At 35.3% G+C, this 14,874-nt stretch overlaps 1 long non-coding RNA gene and 1 pseudogene across 1 annotated transcript in view; one reads left to right on the top strand and one right to left on the bottom strand.

Moving 5' to 3' along the window:
* LOC140621491 (uncharacterized) overlaps positions 1-14,874 on the bottom strand; it is a 291,722-nt gene that overhangs the window by 261,687 nt on the left and 15,161 nt on the right. The gene's annotated exons all lie outside the window — the stretch shown is intronic.
* LOC140621382 (ribose-phosphate pyrophosphokinase 2 pseudogene) lies at positions 1,234-2,308 on the top strand (annotated as a pseudogene).

The raw sequence follows: 14,874 nt of genomic DNA on the forward strand, positions 1-14,874 counted from the left end.
GACAAATACATTAGAAATGTTATTATAAATATATTCCACATGTCCAAAAGTTAAGACATGGAAGATTTTTTAACCCAAATCAAACTTTCAAGATAAAAACTACAACTATAATGGGTTAAATTGTACCCCCTCCCAAAATTACGTTCAAGTTCTAAACCGCGAGCATCTCAGAATGGGTAGGACCTTATCCTCTACAGGTATAATTAATTAACTCAAGATGAGGTAACACTGGATCAGGTGAGCCCTAATCTAATACAATCGGTGCCTTTACAAGAGGAGAAGAGACACACACAGAAAGAACATCACATGATAACAGACACAGAGATCAGTTTAATGCACCTGCAAGCCAAGGTACACCAAGGATTACTGCTACCATGAAAAGCCAGGAAGGGTCAAGGAGGATTGTGCCGAGAGTCTCAGAGGGAGCATGACCCTGCTGACACCTTGATTCAGGACTCTGGCCTCTAGAACTGTGAAAGAATAAAATTTCTATTGTGTAAGGCTACCCAGTTTATAACACTTTGGTACAACAACCCTATGAAATTAATAGAACATAACAAAACATATGGGATGCCACTAAAAAAACAGTACTTAGGGAGAAATTTAAAGTATTTAATACTTACACTGGAAAATAAGAATTACCTCAAGTCAATGACATCAGCTTCCAAAGTAGAAAGAGGAAATAAAATAAATACCAGAGCATAAATTATCTAGAAATCAGAAAAAAATTTTAAAAAACAATGAAACCAAAAAGTGGTTCTTTAATAACTTCAATAAAACTGATATACATTTTAGCTAGATTACTAGAAAAAAAAGATAAAAGAGAGGTGACATTAGTCACCAAAATCAGGAATGAGGGAATTAACAATAGATTCCAGGAATATTTAAAAGATAATAAGGGAATACTGTGAACATATCTATGGCAATAAATTCAGCAACTTAGATGAACAGGACAAATTTCTTGAAAGATACAACTACTAACACCTACACAAGAAATAAAAATTTTATCTATGAAAAATATTTAATTGCAGCTAACTTTCCCACAAAAAAAAAATCCAGATACAAATAGTTTGACAGATCATTTGTCCTAAAATTAAAGGAAAAAAATAACACCAATTCTACAATACGCTCCCTAAAGCTTAAAAAAGAAATAAATAATTCACAAATAATTCTATAATGCCAGAATCACTGTGACATCAAAACCAGACAGGACAGCCATGCTTTCCCATTCCCATGGCAGCTTTGAGGGCTCCCGCCACCTCCACCGTGCCGGACATCATGCTCTTCAGCAGCAGCTTGCACCAGGACCTGTCCCAGCAGGACCTGGCTGACTTGATGAGCCTGGAGCTGAGCAAAGTGGTCACTAAGAAGTTCAGCAACCAGGAGACCAGCCTTGAGGTCAGTGGAAACAGGAAGGGCAAAGATGTCTATAACATCCAGAGTGGCTATGGAGAAATCAAAAACAACCTGATGGGGCTCTTCATCATGATCAACACTGATAAGATCACAGCATCATCCAGGGTGACTTCTGTGATCCCATGTTTTCCATACTCTTGATAAGATGGATAAAAAGGACAAGAGTCATGCTCTGATTTCTGCAAAACCTGTGGCCAATATGCTCTTGCTGGGGCAGATCACATCATCACCATGGACCTGCATGACTCTCAGGTCCAGGGATTCTTCAACATTCCAGTGGATAATTTGTCTGTGGAGCCTGCAATCCTCTAGTGAATTCAGGAGAACATTGCCAAGTGGAGGAACTGTATTATCATTTACCTGATGTGACGGGAGCTACAAGGGTCATATAAACTGCAGACAGGGTGAATATGGAATTTTCCTTCATTCACAAAGAGAGGAAGAAAGCAAATGAAGTGGACTGGATGGTTCTGGTAAGTGGCATGAAGGACCACATGGCTATCCTCATGGAAGACATGGCTGATATGTGTAGCACCACCTGCCATGCTGCAGACAAGCTACTCTAAGGAGCCACCAAGGCTTATGCTATTCTTACCCATGGGATCTTCTCTGGGCCAGCTACTTCCAGAATGAATATGCTGCCTTTGAGGCTGGTGTTGTCACAGACAGCATTCTGCAAGGTGACAAAATGAGACACTGTTCCAAGATACAGGTGATTGATATCCTTATGATCTTGGCAAAGGCAATCCCAAGGAAACACAATGGTGAATCTGTGTTTTACCTATTCAGCTACATCCTGCTACAGATCCAGACATTCATGAAGTGTGGAGCAAGCCTGCTCTGGCTTATGAATTGTGTACATTTGTCCGACTTTTTAGCAATTATGGGATAATGCAAAAGCCTCTGATCTTTGTATATCCCAAGATCCATTGTTTACTCCTTCTCAAGCTCAAGACCATTTATTTCCAGTTTTGGGGGAGGATAGTGGTTGTTTGATCCTTCTAAGCAAACTGTCAGTGAGAAATGTTTCATCATCCTGGCATATTCTGATAGGTGATCTTCTTTATTTTGTCAGTACTTTGAGGCCACAACTTTCAAATATATAATTCCACTGAAGAAGTTCATAGTTTAAATATTTTGAGGGTGCCAAAGGTGACTTCAGATTAAAGCTTTCTGTGTAAGTAATAATAATGCCCATGGACATTTGGGTAAAATCCTGTATACATCTGAATGAACCTTAGAAAATTTATAATACCCTGAATTTTGACATTTTTTAGTAAGCATCTTTCAAATCAACCATTCTGGTTATTGTGCTTAATGTAACCAAATTTTATGTAGCTTAAGATGGCCACTGACACGTTTACTTTCTGATAAATATTAGAAATATCAGAGGCAATGCAGTTCAGTGTTTTTTTATTTTTTTTTATTTTTTTTCAAATCTTTAAGTCACTAACAAAGCTGACCAGCAATCTTTAAGGTTTCAAACTTCAGTACAGCAGAGATTGAATTTAAGAAGTATCATCCTGGTCACTGCAAAAATGAGCATTTTGCTGTACCTTAAAATTGCTTATAAGAAAAAAATGATATTGTAGTCTGGTAGAGTCAGCAATGCAATACAGATTAACTATATCCAGAAACAGTTGACTTGAGTATATAAAGAGCCTATTTAGATAGATTATGTAATTCTTAGTTTTGATAAATAAGTGATATCTATTTCTTGGGATATTTATGCATAAACAAACAAAAATGTAGTTATGAGCATGCACAAGTAGACATCCTTGGCATACATGTTCACATGACTGAAAAAATTTATTAAAAGTAAATATTTCATCTTAAGATTGAACATAAGATATAGAGCTAGTTTTAAAATAATCTTCAGGTTAAAAAAATAGAAAAACCACCTTGTCATTGTCTGAATTAAGAACTGATTGTTTCTATTATTTAACCTCACTTTTTCAAGTACTTCTGAAATATTAACTAATTACACTAGAATTGGCCATACACGGTGGCAATGCAGACCTTGACCTTTTGATGGTTTTAGTTGAAGAAAGATGAGGAAGGCAGCCTCAGGACCACCAATCCCAGAACTTGTATATCCCTAGCTGCTTGTGTGGAAACATTTAAGTGAAACACCAGATATATCGGTCTCATCCAACTCTGCTGAATGGGGCTGGACTCACATATATTCCACCAAAAACAGGCGCCAGGGAAATACAAATATACCAAAGCTGCTCATCCTCCTACTTCAATAATATTAATCAACTTATAGATATACATGTTATAACTTTCCTTTTTAGATGTCAACTAGATTCAGGAATATGTTATTTGCAGTACTTGTATTGGTTTTGAATATAGGATTTTAAGATTGTCCAACACTGTACTAAAACATTTCAATAAAATCCTGCTACTTCTTTCTTTAAAAAAAAAAGACATTGCAAAAAAATAAAGCTACCCAATATCCCTCACTAATATGGATTTTTTTAATTCTAATTAAATTTCAGGGAAAAAAGTATCTGTCACTATACAAAAAGGATAACACACTATGATAAGAAGGATTCATCCAAGAAATGCAGAATTAGCTTAACATCTGAAAACCAATCAATGTCATGCATCATATTAACAAACTAAAAAAGACAAAGTATATGTTCAATTCGATACATGCAGAAAAATCACTGGAATAGATCACTTTCTACTCCTAATAAAAACTTGCAGAAAACAAATAACAGAAAGAAACTTTCTCAACCTGATAAAGAGAATCTATGAAAAATCCAAGCTAACATCATACTTAATTATGACAAATACCCCCAAGTTAGGGGCAAGACAAGGATGTCCACTCCCACCTCTTCTATTCAATACTGTACTAGAGTTTCTAGTCATGGCAATTAGGCAAGATTAGAAAGGAGGAAGGAAAACTATCTTTATTCACAGATAACGTAATTATTTAGGAAATCCTTTTAAATAGAAAATGGTAATGTAGGAAGACCCTGCTCATTTCTTCCCATGGACACACTGAATCCACAACTACGCATAGAACAATTCCCTCTGAAAAAGACCTGAAAACTAGCTGAACAGTGGCTTCACATCAAATGAGAAAAGGTCCATATCCAGGTGGATAAGAGAGGCTAAGACATGATCTTGACAAAAATTTATTGCCCTGGCATAGGAAATTATAATTGGGAAGGATCAAATCAAGATTCTCCCAGAGAAATGAAGGTTGTAACCCACATTAAGCACTCCAACTCTTAAGATCTGTACCTGAGAGACAAGCCCCCAATATATCTGCCTTTGAAAATCAACAAGGCTCACATTCGCAAGACCTGAGTGTCTGTAGCAAACTGAGAGACTGCTCTCCCTCTGCCTCACTAAAAGTGGCAGGCATATAGCATCCCTGCACTTGCTCTCTGCCTTGCTAAAGCTGGCACCTGCCTGCTGTACCTGTGCTCCCCTCTACAATGATCCACAGTGCCAGTGCCTCAAAGAGAGGAACATTTACATACATCTAGTGCCCTAGTATCTTTTACATCTCATACCCCAGTTTTCACAGTGGCATCCCAGGAGGTGCCTCTTGAGCACTTGGGCTCTAGAGGCTACAGTGGCTTGCTTCTTGAGTCCCAAGAGACTGTAACAATCAGAGATAGTTCTGGGACACTGTACAGATCAATAACTGAAACATCCCATCTTTCTGAGAAGGAGACTTATTTTTCTCCCCAGGAGAACTGGCCCTGATGAGTGGGCTCCTGGTCTAGCATATCTCTAGAGGCCTACAGAGGTACTCTTGGGGAACTGAGGCCAAGGGATACAGCCTTTGTGCTCTCCTTCTGCCTCTCTCCAACCTGCCCATATCCCAGGAAGGAGCTTATACTCTTGTCTGGCACCTTGATTTTACTGCCAGGGAATACCTCTTTATCACCTGGCTCCCAGGTAATGTAGACCAGGGGACAGCATCTCTATATTCTCCTTCTGCCTTACTAGAGCTCACCTGTACCTCCCAGAAAGGGGCTTTATACACTCCTCTGGAGCCTGATTTTTGCAATTGTTGCAAAGGAGATGCACCTGATCTCCTAGTCTAGAAGCCATCAGGATCTACAATGGCAGTAGATTGTATATATTACATACTTTAAATGCTGCTGCCTAAAGATCTGGCTTCCGATCAGCCAGAAACTAGATGCTGGCATATCCTCAACAACTGAAGGTATTAAAAATAAATCAGACTACTTAGATAATGATGAAGGTTCTAGAAACAACCAAAAATTATGGCAAGGTTAAATAAGGTTCATGTTCTACAGGAGTGTACTCCTGAAAGATTGGGAAAAATAGCTGTTTCACCTAATACATAGAAAAAAAAAACATTAAAAAGAGTCAGGTAAAATGAAGAAACAGAGAAGCTGGTTCTGAAAAGATTAAGATAAAACCTCAGGAAAAAACCTTAGTGAAATATGGATAAGTAATTCACCTAATAAAGAGTTCAAAGTAACAGACACAAGATGCTCACCAAATTTGGAAGAAGAATGGATAAATAGTGAGAACTTAAATAAAAGGACAGAAAATATAAGAACACATCAAACAGAACTCACAGAGCTGAAGAACATAATAACTGAATTGAAAAACACACTAGAGAGATTAAATAAGACATTAGATGAAGCAGAAAAAGGATCAGTGATCTTAAAAACAAGGCAGTGGAACTCATCCAAGCAGAGAAAAGAATAATTTTAAAAAGTAATGATAGCTTAAGGGACTTAGGGGATCAACATCAAGCAGAGTAACAGTCACATTATCAGGGTCCCAGAAGGAAAAGAGAATGAGACAGAAAATTTATTTGAAGAAATAATGGCTGAAAACTTCTCCAAACCAGGGGAAGTCCAGGAAGTTCCAAATAAGATGAACCCAAAGAAATCTATACCATGACACATTATAATTAAAATGTCAAAAGTTACAGATAAAGAGAGAATCTTAAAAGCTGTGAGAGAAGAACAATGTGTTAGTTACAGGATAACTCCCAAAAGACCATCAGATTTTTCAGCAGAAATTTTTCAGGCCAGAAGGAAATGACATGATATATTCAAAGCACTGAAGTGATAAAGTTCCAACCAAGAATATTAGCTCAGCAAAATTATCATTTAGAATTAAAACAGAGATAAAGTTTTCTAGACAAGTCAGCATTGAAGAAGTTCATCACCACTAAACTAGTCTTACAAGAAATGTTAAAAGGAACTTCTTTAAAATGAAAACAAAGGGCTTTAATTAGTAACAAAAAAATATGTTAAAATATAAGTCACACTGGTAAAAGTAAATATATAGTAAAGGTAGTGGTTTAATGACATACAAAGCTAATAAGAAGGTTAAAAAACAAAATTAGTAAAACTGTAACTACAATAACTAGTTAAAAGATACACATAGGGCAGCCCCGGTGATGCAGCGGTTTAGCGCCTCCTGCAGCCTGGGGTGTGATCCTGGAGACCCCGGGATCAAGTCCCACATCGGGCTTCCAGTATGGGGCCTGCTTCTCCCTCTACCTCTCTCTCGCTCTCTCTGAATGAATAAATAAATAAATCTTTAAAAAAAAAAAAAAGATACACATAACATGCAAAATGTGACATCAAAAACAAAATGAAGGAATAAAAATGTAGAGTTTTAGAATGGGTTCAACTCAAGTTATCAACATAAAACAGACTGTTATTAATAGAGTTTGTTGCATTAAAGAATTATGGTAACCTAGAGCAAAAACTTATAATCAATAGGAAAAAAATGGAGTGCCTGGCTGGCTAAGTCAGTTAAGCATCTACCTTTGGCTCAGTTCATGATCCCAGGGTCCTGGGATCGAGCTCCATGTCAGACTCCCAGCTTGGCAGGAAGTCTGCCTCTCCTTCTGCCCCTCCCCCCGGCTCCTGCTCTCTCTGTTGCTCACTCTCTCAAATAAATAAATAAAATATTTTTTAAAAAAAGATACAGAAAAATAATAGAAAAGGTATCTAAGCATAACATTAAAGAAAGTCATCAAATCACAAAGGAAGCGAGCAAGAGAAGGAACAGAGATGAACTGGCAAGACAGCCAAAAAAAGTTTAACAAAATAGCAATACGTCTTATGTCTATCAGTATTACTTTTATTAAAAGATTTACTTATTTATTTGTGAGAAAGAGACACAGAGAGAGAGCACCAAGAAAAGCAGAGGGAGAAGGGCAAGCAGACTCTGCTGAGCCTACAGCAGGGCTCAATCTCAGGACCCTGGGACTGGAACCAAGAATCAGATGCTCAACCAACGGGGCTACCCTTTTATTTCCCTTTATTTTTTTCTTAGTGGGTCTATCTAAAGTTCTGCCAATCTTTCAGGGAACCAGCTGTTGGTTGATCCTTTCTGATGTCTTTTTAGTCTGTATTTCATTTATTTCTCCTTTGATCTTTGTTATTTCCTTCCTTCTAATAACTTTGGGCTTTGTTCTTTTTCTAATTCCTTTGACTGTATAATTAGAGTAATTGAGATCTTTTCTTCTTTCTTGAGGTAGGCTGTATTGCTCTGAACTTCCCTCTTGAAACTGTTTTGCCATATCCCATAAACTGTGATATGTTGCACTTGTTTCCATTTTTGCTTTTCTCAAAATATTTTTTTATTTCTCCTTTCATTTCTTCACTGTTCAGTAGCATGTTGGTCAAATCTTCACATATCTGTGATTTTTCTAGTTTTTTTCTTATAACTGATTTCTAGTTATAGACCATTAATTTTAGAAAAGTTGCTTGATATGATTTCAATTCTCTTAAAGTTATTGTCTTGTTTTGTGGCCTAATGTATGATCTATCCTGAGACTGTTCCATTCGCACTTGAGAATAATATGTATTCAGCTGCTTTTGAATGGGATGTTCTGTATATATCTATGATGTACATCTGGCCTAATGTGCTATTTAAGGCTGTTATTGATTTTCTGTCTGGATGGTCTACCCATTGATGTAAGTGGGGTATAAAGGTCCCAACTATTATTATATTGCCATCTACCTCTTCATTTAGGTCTGTTAATATTTGCCTTATATATATTGGTGGTACTGCTTTGGGTGTATAAATATTCATAAATATTATATCCTCTTGTTGAATTGACCCTTTTAATTACATAATGCTTTTTGTTTTTTATTACATATTTTGTTTTAAAGTCTGTTTTGTCTGATATATATTTAGTTATCTCAGCTTTCTTTTGGTTTCCATTTACATGGTATATATTTTTTTCATCCTTTCATTTTTATTGAGTCCTTATATCTGAAGCAAGTCTTTTGTAGATAGCATACAGAAGGGTCTTATTGTCTCTTATCTGTTGTCCCTCTCCCTCTGCTCCTCCCAGGGTTGTGTGTGTGTGTCAAATAAATAAAATCTTTTTTAAAAAAAGAAGGCTCAAATACATAAAATCAGAAATGAAAAAGGAAAAAGTTACAACCGATACAACAGAAATATAAAGGATCATAAGAGATTACTATGAACTATACACCAACATATTTAGACAACCTAGAAGAAATTCCTAGAAATATACAACCAATATACAAGATTGAACCATAAAGAAAATCTGAACATACCAATTATGAGTAAGGAGACTGAACTGGTAATCAAAAATTTCCCAATAAGCAAAAGTCCACAACTGGACAGTTTCACTGGTGAATTCTACTAATTACTCAAAAAGAATTAGCAGAAATCCTTCCTAAAATCTTGTAAAAAACTGAAGACATGGAAAAGCTTCCAAACTCATTTCATAAGGCAATTACCCTGATACCAAAATCCAAAATCACCAAGGACACCACAAGAAAAGAAAATTATAGGCCAGTATCCCTGATGAACACAGATGCAAAAATGCTCAACAAAATACTAACAAATTGAATTGAAAAATATAGTAAAAGGATCATACACCATAATAAAGTGGGATTTATTCTAGGGATGTAAGGTTGGTTCAACGTATGCATATCAAACACGACATTAACTAAATAAGGGATAAAAACATATGATCATTTCAACAGATGCAGAAAAAGCATTTGGCAAAACTCAACATCCATTTATGATAAAAACTCTCAACAGAGTGAGTACAGAAGTTTACCTCAACATAATAAGGACCAAATATGACAAGCCCACAACTAACATCATACTCAATGGTGAAGAGCTATACGCTTTTCTTCTAAGACCAGAAACGAGAGACATGACCACTCTTGCCACTTTTATTCAACACAGGACTAGAAGTCCTAACCACAGCAATTAAGCAAGAAAAAGAAATACATGGCTTCCAAATTAGAAAGAAAGAAATAAAGCTGTCCCTATTTATTTTATATAGAGAAATTCCTAAAGACTCCACCAAAAAGCAGTTAGAATAAATAAATGCAATAAAGTTGCAGGATACAAAAATCAATATACAAAATATGTTGCATTTCTATAAACGAAAAAGAAACTATCAAAAAAAGAAAGAAAACAATCCCATTTACAATTACATGTAAAAGAATAAAATACCTAGCAATAAATTTTACCAAGAAGGTAAAAGACCTGAGCAATGAAAAGTATAAGATACTAATGAAAAGCATAAGTAAATGGAAAGTTACTCCATACTCATAGATTCAGAAAATTAAAAAGGATTATTCACCATGACCAGGTAGAATTTATTCCCAGGATACAAGAGTGATTCAATATTCACAAATCAATCAATATCATACACATCAACAAAACAAAGCATAAAAATTATATGATCATTTCTATAGATGCAGAAAAAAAGCATTTGACAAGATTTAACATCCATTCACTGTAAAAACTCTTGGCAAAGTGAGGCTAGAAGGAACATACTTCAATGTAATAAAAGTCTGATATGAAAAAACCCACAACTAACATCATACACTTTTTCTTAGTGAAAAACTGAGAGCTTTCCCTCTGGCATCAGGAGCAAGACAAGGATGTCCACTCTTGCCATTTTGATTCAACATAATACTTAAGTCTAGCCACAGCAAATAGACAAGAAAAACAAAAAAAAAAGAGGTATCCATATGGATAAAGAAGTTAAACTGTCACTATTTGTAAACAACGTGATACTATACATAGAAAATCCTAAAGAGGGATCCCTGGGTGGCGCAGCAGTTTAGTGCCTGCCTTTGGCCCAGGGCGCGATCCTGGAGACCCGGGATCTAATCCCACGTCAGGCCCCCGGTGCATGGAGCCTGCTTCTCCCTCTGCCTATGTCTCTGCCTCTCTCTCTCTCTCTCTCTCTGTGTGACTATCATAAATAAATAAATTAATTAAAAAAAAAAAAAGAAAATCCTAAAGACTCCACAAAAAAACTACTAAAGAAAGTCAGTATACAAAATTAATACCCAGAAATCAGTGGCATTTATATACACTAACAATAAAGTCACAGAAAAATGAATTTAGAAAAAAACACAATTTACAATTGCACAATTACAATTACAAAAACAAAATACCAAGGAATAAACTTAGCCAAAGAGGTAAAAGACTCATACTGTGAAAATTATAAAACACTGATAAAAGAAATTGAAGATGACACAAACAATGGAAAAATATTCCACACTCATGGATTGGAGAATTAGTATTGTCAAAATGTCCATATTACCCAAAGCAATCCACAGATTCAAGGAAATTGCTATCAAAATCCCAACAGCATTTTTCACAAAACTATAACAAATGATACTAAAATTTATATGGAACCACAGAAGATCCTGAGTAGCCAAAGCAATCTTAAAAAATAAAAACAAAACTGGATTTCACTATATACTACTAAGCTATGGTAATCAATACATTATGGTACTGGCACAAAAATAGACACATACATCAACATAACAGAATAGAGAAGAGAAACCAGAAATAAACCCACAATTATATGGTCAATTAATCTATGACAAAGAAGGCAAAATATACAAAGAAGAAAAGACAGTCTTCAATAAATGGTGCTGGGAAAACTGGACAGCTACATGTAAAAGAATAGAACCAGACTACTATCTAACCATATATAAGAATAAATTCAAAATGCATTAAAGACTTAAACATGAGACCTGAAACCATAAAAATCCTAGAGGAGAACAGAGACAGTAATTTCTCTGACATCAGCCATTCATAGTAATAGTTTTCTAGATGTGTCTCCTAAGACAAGGGAAACAAAAACAAATTAAACTATTGGGACTACACCAAAATAAAAAGCTTTTCCACAGTAAAGGAAACCCATCAACAAAAGAAAATATACTGAATGGGAAAACATATTTGCAAATGATATACCCAATAATGGGTTAATATCCAAAATATATAAAGAACCCCTACAACTCAACACCAAAAAAACAAAAAAAATCTGATTAAAAATGGGCAGGGAACTTGAAAAGGAAAAAAAGGAACCTTCATGCACTTTTGATGGGAATGCAAACTGGTTCAGCTGCTGCAGAAAATATGGAGAACAATACTGAGGTTCCTCAAAAAATTAAAAATTGAATTACCACATGATTCAGTAATTCCACTACTGTTTATTTACCCACAGAAAATGAAAACACTAAAAAAAAAAAAAAAAGGAAAATACTTATTTAAAAAGATATATACACCCCTGTTTATAGCAGCATTATTTACAATAGCCAAATTATGGAAGCATTCTAAGTGTCCATTGATAGACGAATGGATAAGGAAATGTGGGAGATATATATATATTACAAACCTAGTATATATTTATATTTATATAATATATATATATATATATATATTACTTAACCATAAAAAAGAATGAAATCTTTCCATTTGAGACAGCATGAGTAGACCTAGAGGATATTATGGTAATTGAAATAAGTCAGAGAAAAGACAACTACCACATGACTTCACTTATATGTGGAATCTAAAAAATAAAACAAATGAACAAACAAGACAAAAACAAACTAACAGATATACGAAACTATTGGTTACCAGTTGGAAGGGGTTGGGGAAAAGGGAGAAATAGGTGAAGGGGATTAAGAGGTACAAACTTTCAATTATAAAATAAATAAGTTATGAGGATGTAACGTATAGCATAGAAAGTAAAGTGAATAATACTGTAATAATTTTGTATGATGACAGATGGTATCATTAGGATTTATCATTAGGATCCTCTCATAATATGTAAAAATACTGAGTCACTATAATGTATGCCTGAAACTAATAGGAAGGATACTGTATGTCACTTGTACTCAAAACACTACAGTGTACTTTATATCTCAATAATGCTATTAATAGGACTGAGACACAAACTGGTGAAAATTTGAGGACTATAGTAATGGTAATAATGTATAAAATACACTGAATTTTTTTAAATATGTGAGTTCATCTAAAAAGGAGAAAGAGAGAAAAAAAAACTTAAAGAGAAGCCTCTCATTTGGGAAAGAATGCCAGATAAAAAATATAAATTTGATAATCAGAAAAATGATCATTTACAAACCTAATACTATAATTTAATCAGGTGTAAATTAGCAATTGATTCTAAAACATGGTTTATACTCTTTTATACACTCTATATATTTCACATTTTATTAAAGCTACTAGCATTCTTAGTCTAATAATTTTAAGTTTGCCGGTATCTCTCACCCAGTTTCTTTACAAAACTCAACCTGCTGAATTTCTTTTGTAATGAGCAGCAATTTTTGATAAAGGTATGGTGAACTACAAAGTCATGGTAGCATTTTCTAGGGAAGACTTTGATACAAATGAAAAATTCTGGCAATAGTATAAAGGTTATATATAAGTCCTGATCTAGTCTGAAAAATAACTTAGATCTCTGTTTCAAGTCATTTTCACAAACAACAGAGATACATACTCCCAAAAATCAATAAAGATGCTTTTACAAAGTTTTCCAAGATTTTTGTGATGACAAGAATGCATGCAAAATGTTCTTCCAATTTCCCCACATTTTATGACGTGAGATTGAAGCAGAGAGACTTGGTTGTATGTATCTTCCATCATTCTTGCTGTGATAGCAGATATTCTCTTTACTATAGAAATAAAAATAAAATAGAAAAAAATCTCAAATGTTACTGATATGTTTTTAGCAGCAAAGCATGCATTTTGAACATTTCACCTCTGGCAATTTCAGTATTATTTTATTTCAATTAGCTAGGGAACTACTGCTTTATATAGCTGCAGGTGTAAAAGGAAGTGAAATGCCTCTAGTGATTGAGGCTACTGCGAGTATCCTGATAGGAATTTTGAATATACATCCTCTGCATCTCTACTTTTCCTCCTTACTTTTAACATCAAAATATCTGGGGAAATCAAGTTAATTATGAACTGTTCTGTTATACTTAGAAAATATCCTTAGTTAAAAAAAAAAAAAGAATAAAGTTTTACACTGCTAGAAAGTTGTATTAGCCATTATCAAAAGGCTGAAACAGAGAAGCAAAACCACACACACACAAAAAAAAAAAAATAAAAAAACAAAGATCATAGTACATATTTCTGAATTTGAAAGTAATGCGATAATTCTTAAGGAAAAGAAGTAACTTTAATGATTTTTTTTAACAAAACTATTTAAAAAGATTTTTAGGGATGCCTGGGTGGCTCAGCAGTTGAGCGTCTGCCTTTGGCTCAGGGCGTGATTCCCTTGAGTCCCAGGATCGAGTCCCACATCGGGCTTCCTACATGGAGCCTGCTTCTCCCTCTGCCTATGTCTCTGCCTCTCTGTGCGTGTGTCTCTCATGAATAAATAAATAAAATCTTAAAAAATATATTTATGCTTCTCTTTATTTTTCCTATTTTTACTAAGAATATAATTCTCAGTTCCTGCTTTCTATACCCAAGGCAGCTGAAAATTTCCTCCCACTTTAATCTGGGGAAATTATTCATTCAGTGGTACTCTATTCTGTTTCCACCTCAAATGTGTGGAGGCCGAGAAAATTAAGGCCATTCCACTTTAAGTTCAGTGTTAGCACAAGTACAGCCATCCCAGACCCCTGTGAATAAGAGCTGAAATTTACATTACTTCAGTTAAAGAAAACAGCTTACAGTTTACAGCTTAACGTTCTAGAAAGCCCCATATTAGAATGAGAACAGAGTTCAATGCCCTTGAAAGCCCATATCATAATGTAAACAGAACTTGAGAAATTCCTCCACCCCTTCTGGAGGTCCCCTAGACCAGCCCATAAAACTCAGCTGAAACCCACCTCGGGGTCCAAGTCCCTGCTCCACTGTGTCGGGTGTACTTGGACCAAAGCTCGAGTTTGTAAATAAACCTTCGTGTGTTTGCATGGGTGTCGGCTCCTTGGTGGTTTCTCGGATTCACAATCTTTGGCACAACAAAATGGTCTAATACCAAATGAATATATTGTAATTCATTTATGACACGAAGTTAGTTAGCATCAGACTTCACAGTTTAAGGACTCAGTTTTCCACAAGACTGCTCTCACTTCAAAGGCAAGCTGCAAATCTCTGAGGGTCCACCAGGCACCTGTACTTCTGATCAACTGGCTTCCAACTCAGGAGGTCCCCACGATCCCC

The sequence above is a fragment of the Canis lupus genome, chromosome 30 (genome assembly GCF_048164855.1).
Source record: "Canis lupus baileyi chromosome 30, mCanLup2.hap1, whole genome shotgun sequence".
NCBI lineage: Eukaryota > Metazoa > Chordata > Mammalia > Carnivora > Canidae > Canis > Canis lupus.